We start from the raw sequence: 15,349 nt of genomic DNA on the forward strand, positions 1-15,349 counted from the left end.
AATATTTGGATGTTTGCAATAGCTATTTCAGTTTGATATAACCAATAACTTATGGACACAGTAACATTTCAATATTGAACTGATGTTTATTGGACTAAAAGAAAATGTGCAGTACGCATAAACACAAAATTTGACAGGTGCAAAAATATGGGCACCTCAACAGAAAAGCAACAATAATATTTAGTAGATCCTTGTGATGGCCAAATCCATGGCCACACCCTGATGTCCTCAAGAAGTGCTAATTGGATTACACCAATAGTTTCTGCTGGCAGGGGGATATAGTTTGTTTGGATAAGTTTCATATTTAAGAAAATATTAGTATTCAAAGTTTGTTTTTGATTTTCATTTTTGGATCTTTAGTTTAGCCAAACTTAGCTGTATTATTTGTTTTGTGTTATTTGTATTTGTTTAGTTACCCCTATTGTGTCATGGTCTGATCAGCCAGTATATAAACCCCTGTGTGTCATTTCTTTGTTAGGTCAGTTATGTTTGTTGTGCAGTTAGTTTGGTTACACTTTGCCTGAGTTCAGTTTTGTTTTTGACCTCTTTTATGAGCTCAGTTTATTTTTTGTCATTTATGATTTTGGGTTAAAATAAAAACCCTATTTTTCTAAATACATCCTGTGACTCCTCCTGTTTAACTCGGTCCATCACATGTGGTGTCAGAAGTAGGATTTTGAGTTGAGGAGCCAGGATTTTTTTTTTTTTTTTTGCTTTTTGGGAGGATTTTTTTTTACTACTCCTCCAATACATTTTTGAGCCATGCAGAATGGTGTGCGCCAAAGGAAAGCAAACAAGGTTGAGACCAAAGAGGCTTCCCAGCAGTCAGACAGGGAGGAAATGGAAGGAGGAGCTTCAGCAGCAGCTGGAGACACTGAGCTTGGTGAGACCAGAGAGCCAACGCTGCATGATATTGCTGGAATTCTTCAGGCATTCATGGGACAACAAGAAGTTCGGGATAAAAAGCAGAGAGGTTTCTGCACAACAAGAACAGCGCTTCAAGTGTCTCCAGCACCAGTTTCGGCTTTTGCAGATGGAAATGCATGCCAGGACAACCCCGCCCCCTGAGCCTACATCAAATGACCCACAGCTTGTTGAAAATCAAGCTGATCATCAAACTCAAGCAACATCCCAAGCTGAGGATTTAGATTCAGCTTCCAGCTCAATAGGTCAGTCTGTGCATATTCATCATCCTAAATTGGAAAAATTAACTGCTGAGGATGATATTGAACACTTTCTGACCACTTTTGAGAGAATTGCAGCTGCTTATCGTTTGCCAAAGTCAGACTGGATTTTTCACCTCATTCCTCTTCTGACGGGTAAGGCTCGCAGTGCCTATGTTAACATGGATGTGGATGATTCCCTTGAATATGAGAAGGTAAAAGTTGCCATCTTACAAAAATATGATGTAAATCCAGAAACATATAGACAAAGATTTCGCTGCCTTGAAATTCTTGATGAGAGTCCGAAAGAACTGTATTCAAGGCTGAAAGAACTTTATGAGAAGTGGATTCAGCCTAAAGATAAAACTGTGAAACAAGTTGGTGAACTGATTATTCTGGAACAATTTTTGAGAATGCTGTGTCCTGAGCTTCAGGTTTGGATCAAGGAGCACAATCCAAAGTCTGCTGCAGAAGCTGCTACTCTGGCTGATGTGTTTGTAGCTGCCAGAAGTAGGAGTCAGCCATGGAGCAACAGTGCATGGAGAGCTGCCAAAGACTCACGTCGGTCACAACCCTCTCAGCCTCATCAAAAGCTAGCAACGGGTGTGGGTAAGCCTTTTTTAAGAGAAAATCAGCCTTCCAAGATATGGAAAGGACCACCAGTGTGTTACCTCTGTGGACAAGAAGGTCACACCAAGCCCATGTGCCCCAAGAATCAAAGTAAGCTAACTCAAATGTGTTTTGTGCCTCAAGAGAGGATGGATATTAAACTCGAAGTAAAGCAGTCAAATAAAATCATTCAAGTGAAGATTGCTGGACATAAAATGAATGCTTTAATAGATACTGGCAGCACACAGACTCTAGTACACAAGAATCATGTACCAACTAATTGCATATGCCCTTTTGAAACAATATCAGTTTGCTGTGTACATGGTGACGAGAAAGTGTACCCCACTGCTGATATGTTTGTTGAGGTGCAGGGACTCCCTACCTGTTGAAGGTTGGGGTAGCTGATAACCTACCCTATCCTGTAGTTCTTGGGGAGGATCTCCCTGTCATTTATGATTTATTGAGGGAGGTACAGAGCTGTAATGTGGCTGTAACCAGGGCACAAGCTAAAAGTCAAGATGAGCATTTTGCAACACTCAGGGCATTACCCTTTTTTGAGGCCGAGTTGCAGACAGAACCTGGGAAGTCTCAGAAGCCACGGAGCCAAAAAAGGCGTGAGAAATTTCAACATGCACTGTGTGAGAGTTCAGCTGAAGTGGCTCCAGATATGCCACTGGGTTTTTCGATACCCACAAACATCAGACAAATGCAGCAGAATGATCCAACTTTGTCTGCCTTGCTGCTGAAGGCTAAGGGGGAGGCCTCTGTAGGGTCTGACATAAATAAAGAGCAGTATTTTCTGCAAGATGGCATTTTATACCATAAACATGGCCAGTTAAAGCAGTTAGTTGTCCCTAAGAAGGCTCGTGAGACAGTGCTGACGTTGGGACACTCTATTCCTTGGGCTGGCCACCTGGGGAAGTATAAGACCACTGCTCGCATTAAGCGGTACTTTTTCTGGCCTGGTTTAAGATCAGATGTTGCTTTATTTTGCAGAAGCTGCCCTGAGTGTCAGAAAACCTCAATTAGAGTCCCGACCAAAGCACCACTTCAACCTCTTCCCATTATTGGCACACCTTTTCTACGTCTTGGGATGGATATAGTTGGACCTGTGGAAAAAAGTAAATCTGGAAATCGCTTTATGCTGGTTATTACAGACTATGCAACCAGATATCCTGAAGTTTTTCCATTAAAAACTGTTAAAGCAAGGCATGTGGCTTCCTCACTGATTCAACTTTTCTCCAGGGTTGGATTCCCACAGGAAATTTTAACTGATCAAGGCACTAACTTTATGTCCACACTGTTGAAACAGGTCTATAAGCTGTTGGGCATCAGGAGCATGAGGACGACACCATATCACCCACAGACGGATGGTCTGACGGAGCGGTTTAACCAAACCCTCAAACAAATGCTTCGTAAGTTTGTTAATGATACAGGATCGGATTGGGATCAGTGGCTGCCATACCTCCTTTTTGCCTACAGGGAGGTTCCTCAGGCTTCCACAGGTTTCTCTCCCTTTGAGCTCCTTTATGGCCATGATGTGAGAGGCCCTTTGACCCTGCTGAGAGATGCATGGGTGGGAGATCAAAGTAAAGAAGACCCTGTTAACATTATCTCATTTGTTCTCCATATGAGGGATAAACTGCAGCAGATGAGTGAGTTGGCTCAGAGTCACATGGCAGCTGCTCAGAGACACCAAAAGGTTTGGTTTGATAAAAAAGCTCGTTACAGAAGCTTTGTTTCTGGTCAGAAGGTTTTGGTAATGTTGCCAACTTCTGACAGCAAGCTGCTTGCAAAGTGGCAGGGACCTTTTGAAGTACTGCGGAAAATTGGACCTACTACTTACCAAGTCTCCACACCAGGTTTCCAGCGAGGGAGTCGAGTGCTCCATGTTAATCTTCTCAAGGAGTGGGTTCCACGGAAGGAGAATGAAACGGAGGTATTGCTCATTCGCAGAGTGGACGAGGAGGAAGAGGTTAATGACTATTTGCCTTCAGTAACATCCTCTGGCTGGACCTAAGCCATCTCACCCGTGAGCAACAGTCTCAGGTAATGCCTCTTATTACTTCTGACATATTTCAAGAGTGCCCAGGTCGCACTGCTCTGGTGGAGCACAGCATTGTTCTAAAACCGGAAGCTGTTATAAAACGCCTGAGTTACAGAATACCAGAACGCTTCCGGGTGGAGCTGAAGGAGGAGCTGGACCTCATGCTGTCTCTAGGAATCATTCAACCTTCAGCAAGTGAGTGGTGCAACCCAGTTGTTTTGGTTCCAAAAAAGGATGGCAAGATAAGATTTTGCATTGACTTCAGGTACCTTAACTCCATATCAAAATTTGACTCTTACCCAATGCCACGTATTGATGACCTCATTGAGCACCTGGGGGAAGCAAGATATTTAACAACTATTGATCTATCTAAAGGCTACTGGCAGGTGCCTCTTTCTAAACAGTCCCAGGAGCTGACTGCATTTCGCACCCCCTGGGGATTGTTCGAGTTCACGGTCCTTCCATTCGGTCTGCACGGGGCCCCAGCAACATTTCAAAGACTAATGGATCAGGTACTCTGTGGGCTCTCAACATTCACCTGTGCATATCTTGATGATGTTGTGGTTTTCAGTGGAACTTGGGAAGAGCACGTTGACCATCTGAAGGAGGTCCTGGATCGGCTGCGTTCCGCAGGCCTTACCATCAATCCAGCAAAGTGTGCTCTTGCTAGGACAGAAATACAGTACCTTGGGTACACCATTGGAGGTGGCACTCTTAAACCTCAAGTGGACAAAATTAATGCAATAGCATCCTGTCCGCTCCCACAAACCAGAAAACAGCTAAGGTCTTTTCTTGGAATGGCTGCATTTTACCACAGATTCATCCCCAATTTCTCAAGTAGAGCAGCATCCCTGACAGACATGACGGGTTCCAGAAGTCCCACCAAAATTCAGTGGACAGCAGATGCCATTGCAGCTTTTAAGGACATTAGCCAATCCCTGAGTAAGAATCCAGTTTTGCACTCACCAGATTTTACAAAAGACTTTTTGTTGCAGACTGATGCTTCTAAAAGGGGTCTTGGGGCAGTGCTTCTGCAGGGACCACCAGAGGACCAACATCCAGTTGCCTACATTAGCCGCAAGCTGCTGCCAAGGAGAGGCGATATGCAACTGTGGAGAAGGAAGCCTTGGCTATTAAATGGGCCCTTGACTCATTCAAATATTATTTGTTGGGAAGAGAATTCACCCTTCAAACTGATCACAGAGCCCTCCAGTGGCTAGAAAAAATGAAAGACACTAATGGCAGAATCACCAGATGGTATCTTGCTATGCAGCCATTTCGCTTTAAGGTTCACTACATTCCCGGCAAAGACAACATCACTGCTGATTACCTTTCTCGGTGCCAGACTGAAGACCAGGAAGTGGGGGTGTGTGATGGCCAATCCATGGCCACACCCTGATGTCCTCAAGAAGTGCTAATTGGATTACACCAATAGTTTCTGCTGGCAGGGGGATATAGTTTTTTTGGATAAGTTTCATATTTAAGAAAATATTAGTATTCAAAGTTTGTTTTTGATTTTCATTTTTGGATCTTTAGTTTAGCCAAACTTAGCTGTATTATTTGTTTTGTGTTATTTGTATTTGTTTAGTTACCCCTATTGTGTCATGGTCTGATCAGCCAGTATATAAACCCCTGTGTGTCATTTCTTTGTTAGGTCAGTTATGTTTGTTGTGCAGTTAGTTTGGTTACACTTTGCCTGAGTTCAGTTTTGTTCCTTTGACCTCTTTTATGAGCTCAGTTTATTTTTTGTCATTTATGATTTTGGGTTAAAATAAAAACCCTATTTTTCTAAATACATCCTGTGACTCCTCCTGTTTAACTCGGTCCATCACAATCCTCCTTTTGCAAAAATAACAGCCTCTAGTCGCTTCCTGTAGCTTCTAATGAGATCCTGGATCCTGGATGAAGGTATTTTTGACCATTCTTCTTTGGAAAACAATTCCAGTTCAGTTAAGTTTGATGGTCGCCGAGCATGGACAGCCCGCTTCAAATTATCCCACAGATGTTCAATGATATTCAGGTCTGGGGATTGGGATGGCCATTCCAGAACATTGTAATTGTTCCTCTGCATGAATGCCTGAGTAGATTTGGAGCGGTGTTTTGGATCATCGTCTTGCTAAAATATCCATCCTGTTGACATAGAATTTTAAGTTAGCATAATACTGCACAGGATAGCTTTGACACATATAAAATATAACATAGAAAGTTAAAGTACACTCTAGGTTCATATAAATTTAGATGAAACTAAAAACAACGGCTCAATCTCTGAAATGCAGATAAATTCTTAAAAGGAGGATCAGACAGAAGAAACAGAAAACGTAGGCCTAGACTCCTTGGATCTCTTGAGATAAGGAGCCTATATGCCAGGCAATTAACAAATTCCTGAGCATGGTTCAAAAGTTCACTAGGATCTTAAAACTTTTTATAAATAATTTTATCTATATAGAATTAACTATATTTCTTTAAGCATGTTTTTAATTAGTTACTTATTAGATCCAAACTTATAGTCATTATTTAGCATTACATTGTGTGCAAGCTTGGTTAAAAATACAAACTACTTTCTTGTGGAAACATTTTGAGGCAGAGATAGCGCTGCAGCTGCAATCATATATCAAACTGGACAGCGGCTGATACGAGAAGGGTTTGCCGTATATCTGCTTTTGGGGCTCTTTAGCAGGAGGTAATAAAATTAACATTGAGACAGCCCACACAAAGGAAAAGAACACACCTCCTAATGCATATATTTAAATGATGAGATTACGCATTCTATAAAATGATTTGGTTTACAGCAGAAGTTGGAATCTCTTTGTGCTGGGTGAGAGTTTTCCCGGAGGATGCATCTTCTGTCTTTTTTACTCAGTTCTTTGTCTCTGTTCTGTAATGTCTTGGACTTTTGATGTTCTAGGTGAGATGATTATTGTAACATTCTTCTTGCATTGATTTTCTCTGGATAAAACTCTGAATATCTGAAGTCTGACGTCGTATGATTGCTCTTTTCTCTCTGCACACTTACACAGACACAGGAATTCGGGACTAAGAATTAATTAACGAGCTAAGATCAAGTTCTTCATCTTTTTAATTCTTAACAATTGGGGGCTTCGTCCGGTCCTTTTTCTCTGTGTCTCTGTGTGTGTTGCAGTGGAGACTTGTTTGTTTGTGTTAGCCTGTGGAGCGCAGCTGGAACGTTGCGGAGTGATCTGCAGCGCGGCTATCCCCGCGGACTGATCTTGGTTAGTGTGTGATCTCTTTGTGTTGTTTTGTTTCTTCTTATTCTACTGAACCATTAGATAAGCTGGTTACACACCCGTAGTTGGCAGTGGCGCGCCTCAACCACACTCGACGGAGTGTGGATTTAGCTAGGTTTGCTCGGCCTGAGGGGTTACTACACTCTAACGGAGCCTGTGAGATGGGGTGTGAGATAGGAAAAGGTTTGAATCGACCTTGGAGTTTTGGTTCGCTCCGAAAGCAGCTGATTATTCGCAGGGCTTATGAGAATTGGCTACGGTTGTATCACCACGTTCCAGTTTTGTTCTGGATCGAAAGGACCTCCAGATTTAAAAGTTGAATCACTTAAGCTATTGCCCGAGCTTGAAAGGACTTATGCTAAATTGGGAGACGGTCTCCTTCCGCAGCAACTAGTGCTGAAAATGAAAGTGATGTGCAGTGAAGTGCAAGAGACATTGGGGCCCCAAAGAATTAAACTCTTCTGTTATCGATAACAATAGGGACTTTCCTTTTGCTTTCTTATCTTTCTTAATTTTCCTCGTTTGTCTCTGTGTTGACGTTATTTTGATTTTTTCCTGTGTGTTGACCACCTTGTCTGTTCGTGTGTTTTCGCTGTTTTTTGTCTGTCTGTGTTGTTTCGCCGGCGTGTCTTCGTGTCTTTTTGTGTTTTTGTCTTTGTGTTTATGTCAGTACGTTATCTGTTTGTGTGTCGGAGTGACTGAGCCGTTGTCTGTGTGTTCGTTGTGCGGTGGCCGTGTGAGTTTTGCCGTTGTCTGTGTGTGTTTTACGGCTCTCTGTATGTTATTGTGTGTATGTGAGACGGCGTTTGCAGCTGCTGAGTGAGTGTTGTGTTATTTTGCCGCGGTTTGTGCTTATATACTATTGGAGAACTAATTATAAGAATAATACTCTCTCATATTAATAATATTAATAATACTGATGATATAATTTTTATCAGGCTATGTGCTTATATGGCGGTTGATTTTAATAATAACGTGTTAGCTTGTTAGTCTGCTTCTGTCTCGTGGCTTACGGTACAGGCGCATGTACGGAGCTACATTAGCATTTAATTCAGCAGTTGGCTTGTTACGTTTGATGTGACTCCGGCTCGCTTTACAGTTCTCATGGCAGATGTAGTTCGTCAATGAAGTGATGTTGTCATTTTGATTGTCTGTTACACGTAGGCAGGTCGTTGGTTGTTACACATTGTGTCTGCAGAACAACTGCAGGCTGATTTTTTCCCTGGACAGATGCGTCTGTGAGTTTACAGGAGGCGACTCAGGACAGAAAGTTGTGGACCAGTTTTGGTGAGTTGGCCAGACATTGAACACTTCTTTATACAATGATTGTTATCTGTAACTTTTTATGGGGAACCGGTGAGTTGTAGTAATAATGCTAAATTTAGAGCGGTGTCTGAGGTTTTGTCGCACCTCAGTCTACTCCATTCTCTGCAGTGCTGGCCTATATTTTGGTTGTTGATTAGAGTTTACTGGTAGGACCAGTTTGCAGAGTCATTTTTTGTTTTTTTGTTTTTTTTCTTCTCTCTCCTGCATAAATGTTTGCTAAGTAAATGTGTTGTTGGTAGCTTTTCTATGGTGATTAGAATAAAGCCTGTTGAATTGTATAGATCGGATTACAAGGGTTTTGCCTAGTTCCACCTCTTAACAGAAAAAAAAAAACAGGGAGGTGTGATTGTCTGTGGATAGGATTGGATTACATTACACCAGTATTAAAATCCCTTCACTGGCTCCCTGTGGCTCAAAGAATATATTTTACAATACTGTTGTTAGTTTACATATCACTGACCGGTTTAGCACCACAATACATCTGAAGATCTGCTGTTGTATCAACTTTCCAGACTATGGTTCTGGTTCTGGTTCTGATTTTGCAGAGCCAGAACCAAGAGAGGGAAGCAGCTTTCAGCATTGTGCACAAACATTTGGAAGTTAAATTAGTGGGTGGTCTTGTTTCGCAGGGCCTAGTTTCACACGTCATAGTCTGGTGCGGTGTCATATTGCAAATCTAATGAATGAGAAACAAATAAAAGTAATTGTATAATGACTAAAATATTAGACTCTTGGCTGACAGACTATTAGGCTGTCCCGTTTCTTAGACGTGTCTCCTTTGTCACACTGATTATCAGTCACACCTCTGGAGAACAAATGTGAAACTGTTTTTGGTGTTGTTCCGTTCAAATAGGAAAGTTTGTCTTTTTGGAATTTAATACTGGTGCTGTGTTGTGGATTAATGTCTTTTATTTACTTATGAGGGATTTAAATTTGATTTGGGGGAATTTCAGATTTTTAGGTTCACCTCCAACTAAATATTTATAATTTTGCATTAAGCGCTAAACCTTCCATTTTTTTCCCTGACCACACACATTTTTACTTAGTTTTGGCTGTTTTGGATGCGGACCGGGGAATTTATTTTCTCTTTTGCCGCTCCGGGTGTTATTTCTAAATTTTTGTAGGACATTTACATACATCCCTATATGTTTTTATATGAGGCCATAGAGTTGTGGAAGGGATATTGTTTTTCTGAGAAACTATAAACTATATTTTTTATTATAATTTGTAGGAGCATTCTCGACTGGATGTGCTGCCTGTTGTTCCTCCTTCCGTGTCTATATTTGATAACAAAAAAATTCAGATTTGACTGGTGGTGATGATGATTAATGGGGAATAATTTGTTGCATAATTTGCATATGTTTCAGTCTATGGAGAGTAACTGGGTGGAAAAGGGGGACTTCACTAGCGATTGCTTCAGCTCCAGTTAGTGGATGCTTGGTATTCAGTGCATAAACAAAACAAAATATCACTTGTGGGTGGCCATGGTGGCTGCTGCTCTTACACTGTCTATTTTTCACTCAGGCTCCTGTTGCAGCCACACGCTCTGGTCCCCGTATGTACTTGGCTCCGAATTGGCAGACTGCAGTTTCAGGTTGGCATGGCGGTCGCAGGCAGATGCCCGGATGGTCAGGTGTCAGGTAAAGGGGTGGATGGAGGACGAGTGTGCGCTTCAACACTTGTCATTGCCTTGGCGAGGAGGGACATTGAGCTCTGCAGTGTCCTCATAGGTCGCCGTCATCTGCGGACGATCCTGTCCAACGGACTTTCCCTGCTGAGCAACCTCCGAATGCTGCAGTGATCCCTGGCGGTGCTGGACGCCACCCTCACCATGGAGAATGCTGACATGCCCCACAGAGGCCTTTTGATCAGGAGCGTTGGCAGATCCCCTGATTAGCGGGACAGTTGATGGACATTTATTGTCATTTTTGGTGGAAACTGGAGCTCTTTTTTCTTTCCACTATGAACACTGCCATGCTTTTTACAAGACTCTGATATGAATGCACAAGGGCTGAGGTTCTCTGAGGTGAAACAGACTCTGTCAGTGAATACATCTTTGGACACGGTGGGGGCAGATGGACTGATGGATCATGTCATGTCTGCTCTGTCATTTGCCTTCCTGGACAGTTTTTTGCTGCTGCTATAGGAGGAGCATATGGCTGATATGTATGGGGTCTAATTCAGCCAGAAAACACCTGACAGTGCCGGAAACCCTGGATTCTGACACTTGCACCGGATGAGTAGAAGTCTGTTTCCTCATGTCACGCTGTCTAAAAAATCTGAATGAAATCAAGAGCAATTGGATGTAAATTTAGCGGGTGGGGACTGAATAGTAATTTTTAGAATTTTGTGGACCCAGAAGTGTTGCTGCCGCAGTTTGTCTGACTGTGGTACAATTGGTTTAACATACAGGACGAAGCAGTACCACATGTTTCTTTGGTTCTGTAACACAGCAGTACAGTTCAGGACTTAGATGGTGTGGTAAAATGCCTTTTATATGTTTTGAATTTGAACATTATAGTTTCTCCTCCTCTATTTTTCTCTCCATCGACTGACACGTTTAAAATATAACAAACAAGAATTGTCTGGGTAAACACTGGTTTTGGGACGTCTTTTGCTCCCTGGTTATCACGGTCTGTTTGACATCACACCAATCACATTTGGTTTTACAACCTCTCCTCCCATTTGATTTACAGCAATTTCTGGAGACAGGAAGATAGGACAATTGGCAGGACACATGATTTGTAGAAGACTGTTTTGACTTTGGTAACCTTGTAGTGCCGGTCAGTACTTTTGGGTTCCTCTCTGACTTATATTTTTATGTTGATTTTGATAGCGCTTTATTTAGTTTTTCTCTTGCCAGGGTTGTAGAGATGTGTTTTCTTTTCCTTACACAAGGTGAATATCCGTGGTATGTACTTCTCCCACAGACGTTTGTTTTTCATTTAGGAATGTTTACTTGGGTTTTGTAATGGTACTTGGCTAGTTGTCTATTTTTCAGTAGATGTGAATTTGGTTTAGTGTGTTGATAATCTCCTGCTATCTGCTGCTGCACATTTGGCTATACCTCATTATAATTTGCCGTTTAATGTGGATTTTTCTATAACATAACTGATGTTCTTTGCAGTTCTGTTTCAGAAAAAGGGGGAGAGCAGATAATTCTCCAGTAAAACATGAGATTGAAATGAGAGAACGGGAGAAAGCATTGCTTCTGTGGTGATTCATGCGAGGACTGTTGATGCTTAGATATAAAAGTTTGTAAATGGTAAGTATTGCGATTGAATAGGTGGAGCAGAACCACGTGGTAAAATCATTTAACATCAAAAGAGTTTTTGCCAGAAGAACTACCTATGTGGAAGGCAAGCAGAGCCATCATGAGATGACATCTAATTAAAGAGTATGTGCCATCCAGCCTGCACATATATACAAATATGAACATCAATAACTTATTTTTGCAGCTTAAACAGAGACGGTTCATTGTGGGTGCACATGTGTGTTTCTTGGTTGGCAGGCTTTCAAGTCTATTTTCAGTCAAACATTTTCCCAGGATTTCTTTTGGAGTGTATTTTAATTACAACTTTATTTATTATATTCTTGTATTATACTTTAATAATTTATTTGAGTTAGAAGGAAGTGCTTAATTGCTTAATTTTTTGATACACTGAACAGATAGAAAATAAATGTCACTATAGTAATCTCTGGCCTTGGCCCATCATTTTTGTGTGTGGTGGCCCCGTCAAACCGTCACAGGTCAGGCTTCTAAGGTGATTCTCCTCGAAAATATTAGAATTAATGTTTCTTTCCAGGTAACACAGGGAACGACACAGGTAGGTTTTCACAGGTAGGTATTGAGGGGTTTTTGAAACCATTTCTCAGGATTTTTTATATACAAGGAGTACAATTAACTGTCACAAGGATTTGATTACTTATTAGATTCCAGTGATGGATTCCAGGAACTAATGAGGTAGGTTGATGCTACATTTCAGGTATCAGGATCTCCAGGAAGTGGAACAAAATCCTGGGTTTGAATCATTTTATTTTTGGTACAATATATTATCCATACGTTGCAGGCAAACGTGGGGATTGAATGGAACAAAACAAAATTGGCTAAAATCTGTGCACAGACAAAATTTTAATGGGGTAGTTGCAGTGCCTGTTATATTGCCTGTTGCTTTGTTGTCTGTTAGGATGTCCATTAATAAATTTACAGGGCTTTTCTCTTCGTACGAGCATGAGATCAGAAGAAGATTTCCAGGGCCAGCCATCAGAACTCCCAGATGGACAGGTAACCCTGTACATTTATCTCATAAAATTTTTTTGATGAGTTACAGTTAATAGCAGCGGAGTTTGTGGAGTACCAGGGGTCACAGGAGAGGTCGGAGAAGAGATCTGCATCAGGATACACCTGGGTGAGGCTGAAGGTCATCAAAACGGCAGTGGTCTGACTCCTGCTTCACTGAGCTCTACCAAGTCATGGAGAGGACGTCCGAGCCGCTCCGACTGACGGTGGATGAGAGACCTGGTTCTGATGGGGCCAGCAGAGGATCTTCACTTCACATCAGACCCAGAGGAGGAGCAACACTCTGGGCCAGAAGGATAGCAGATTTATTCCTGCTATAGGTTCTGGTTCCTGGAGTTCAACGTTTTGAGGCCCAAAACAGGCATAATAATCCTTTTTGGGTTTTCTCTGATTGAATGAGAGGATGAAATCCCTCAATTACACTCACGGTGTTGGCATAATAATCCAATATTCAGTGAGCTTCGCATGTTCAGGATGGACGCCTGCTAAAACTGTCGGGATCAAGAAGAAAGGAGTTGCCGATTATTGCGAACTCTTGCGAACTGTTGCGAACATTTCTTCCTATTTTTTCTCCAGTTTTTTAATTTTTCTTCACCAAAGATTTTTTATCTTTCAGGAACAATCGATGGACACGAAGCAACATAAAGAAGTAATGACATTATTGTTTAATATAAGTGTGTGACTGTATGTATTGGTGTTATTTTTCTCTTCACAGCATTGTTGTGTTTTTCATGTTGTTGTTTTTACTGTTATTGTTTTTACTGTTGTTATTTTAGTGCATAGTTGAATGTTTTTTACTGCTTTTAGGTGACAGGAAGTTTTTTGTGTTTTTGTGATTTTGTATTGATGTTATGTGATGTATGTTTTTCTTCTTTTTGATGTGACTGGGGATCAAGTCTTGTTATTTTTTGGGGTTTTGTTTGTCGGGGGAATGTTAATCTTTCTGTTAAATCCTTATGTGTTTGCTCCCAGGTAAGTATGGTCATACTTTAGGTGATCTCTTTTTTAAAGAGATCAAAAGGGGGAATGTTGACATAGAATTTTAAGTTAGCATAATACTGCACAGGATAGCTTTGACACATATAAAATATAACATAGAAAGTTAAAGTACACTCTAGGTTCATATAAATTTAGATGAAACTAAAAACAACGGCTCAATCTCTGAAATGCAGATAAATTCTTAAAAGGAGGATCAGACAGAAGAAACAGAAAACGTAGGCCTAGACTCCTTGGATCTCTTGAGATAAGGAGCCTATATGCCAGGCAATTAACAAATTCCTGAGCATGGTTCAAAAGTTCACTAGGATCTTAAAACTTTTTATAAATAATTTTATCTATATTAGAATTAACTATATTTCTTTAAGCATGTTTTTAATTAGTTACTTATTAGATCCAAACTTATAGTCATTATTTAGCATTACATTGTGTGCAAGCTTGGTTAAAAATACAAACTACTTTCTTGTGGAAACATTTTGAGGCAGAGATAGCGCTGCAGCTGCAATCATATATCAAACTGGACAGCGGCTGATACGAGAAGGGTTTGCCGTATATCTGCTTTTGGGGCTCTTTAGCAGGAGGTAATAAAATTAACATTGAGACAGCCCACACAAAGGAAAAGAACACACCTCCTAATGCATATATTTAAATGATGAGATTACGCATTCTATAAAATGATTTGGTTTACAGCAGAAGTTGGAATCTCTTTGTGCTGGGTGAGAGTTTTCCCGGAGGATGCATCTTCTGTCTTTTTACTCAGTTCTTTGTCTCTGTTCTGTAATGTCTTGGACTTTTGATGTTCTAGGTGAGATGATTATTGTAACATTCTTCTTGCATTGATTTTCTCTGGATAAAACTCTGAATATCTGAAGTCTGACGTCGTATGATTGCTCTTTTCTCTCTGCACACTTACACAGACACAGGAATTCGGGACTAAGAATTAATTAACGAGCTAAGATCAAGTTATTCACTTTTTAATTCTTAACAATCCCCGGCGTAGCTTCAACTTCATAACTAATTCTTGAATATTAGTCTCAAGAATCTGTTGATATTGAGTGGAATCCATGCGACCCTCAACTTTAACAATATTCTCAGTACCGGCATTGGCCACACAGCCCCAAAGCATGATGGAACCTCCACCAAATTTCAAAGTGGGTAGCAAGTGTTTTTCTTGGAACGCTGTTTTTTGACGCCATGCATAACGCCTTTTTTTGTGACCAAACAACTCAATCTTTGTTTCATCAGTCCACAGGACCTTGTTCCAAAATGAAACTGGCTTGTCCAAATGTGCTTTTGCAGACCTCAAGCGACTTCGTTTGTGGCGTGCTTGCAGAAAAGGCTTCCGTCGCATCACTCTCCCATACAGCTTCTCTTTGTGCAAAGTGCGCTGAATTGTTGAACAATGCACAGTGACACCATCTGCAGCAAGATGATGCTGCAGGTCTTTGGAGGTGGTCTGTGGGTTGTCCTTCATAGTTCTCACCATTCTTCTTCTCTGCCTCTCTGATATTTTTATTGGTCTGCCACTTCTGGGTTTAACATGTACTGTCCCTGTGGTCTTCCATTTCCTTACTATGTTCCTCACAGTGGAAACTGACAGTTTAAATCTCTGAGATAACTTTTTGTATCCTTCCCCTAAACATCTGTGGTGAACAATCTTTGT

This window comes from Poeciliopsis prolifica, unplaced genomic scaffold, assembly GCF_027474105.1.
Source record: "Poeciliopsis prolifica strain line A6 unplaced genomic scaffold, Auburn_PproV2 SCAFFOLD001, whole genome shotgun sequence".
Lineage (NCBI taxonomy): Eukaryota > Metazoa > Chordata > Actinopteri > Cyprinodontiformes > Poeciliidae > Poeciliopsis > Poeciliopsis prolifica.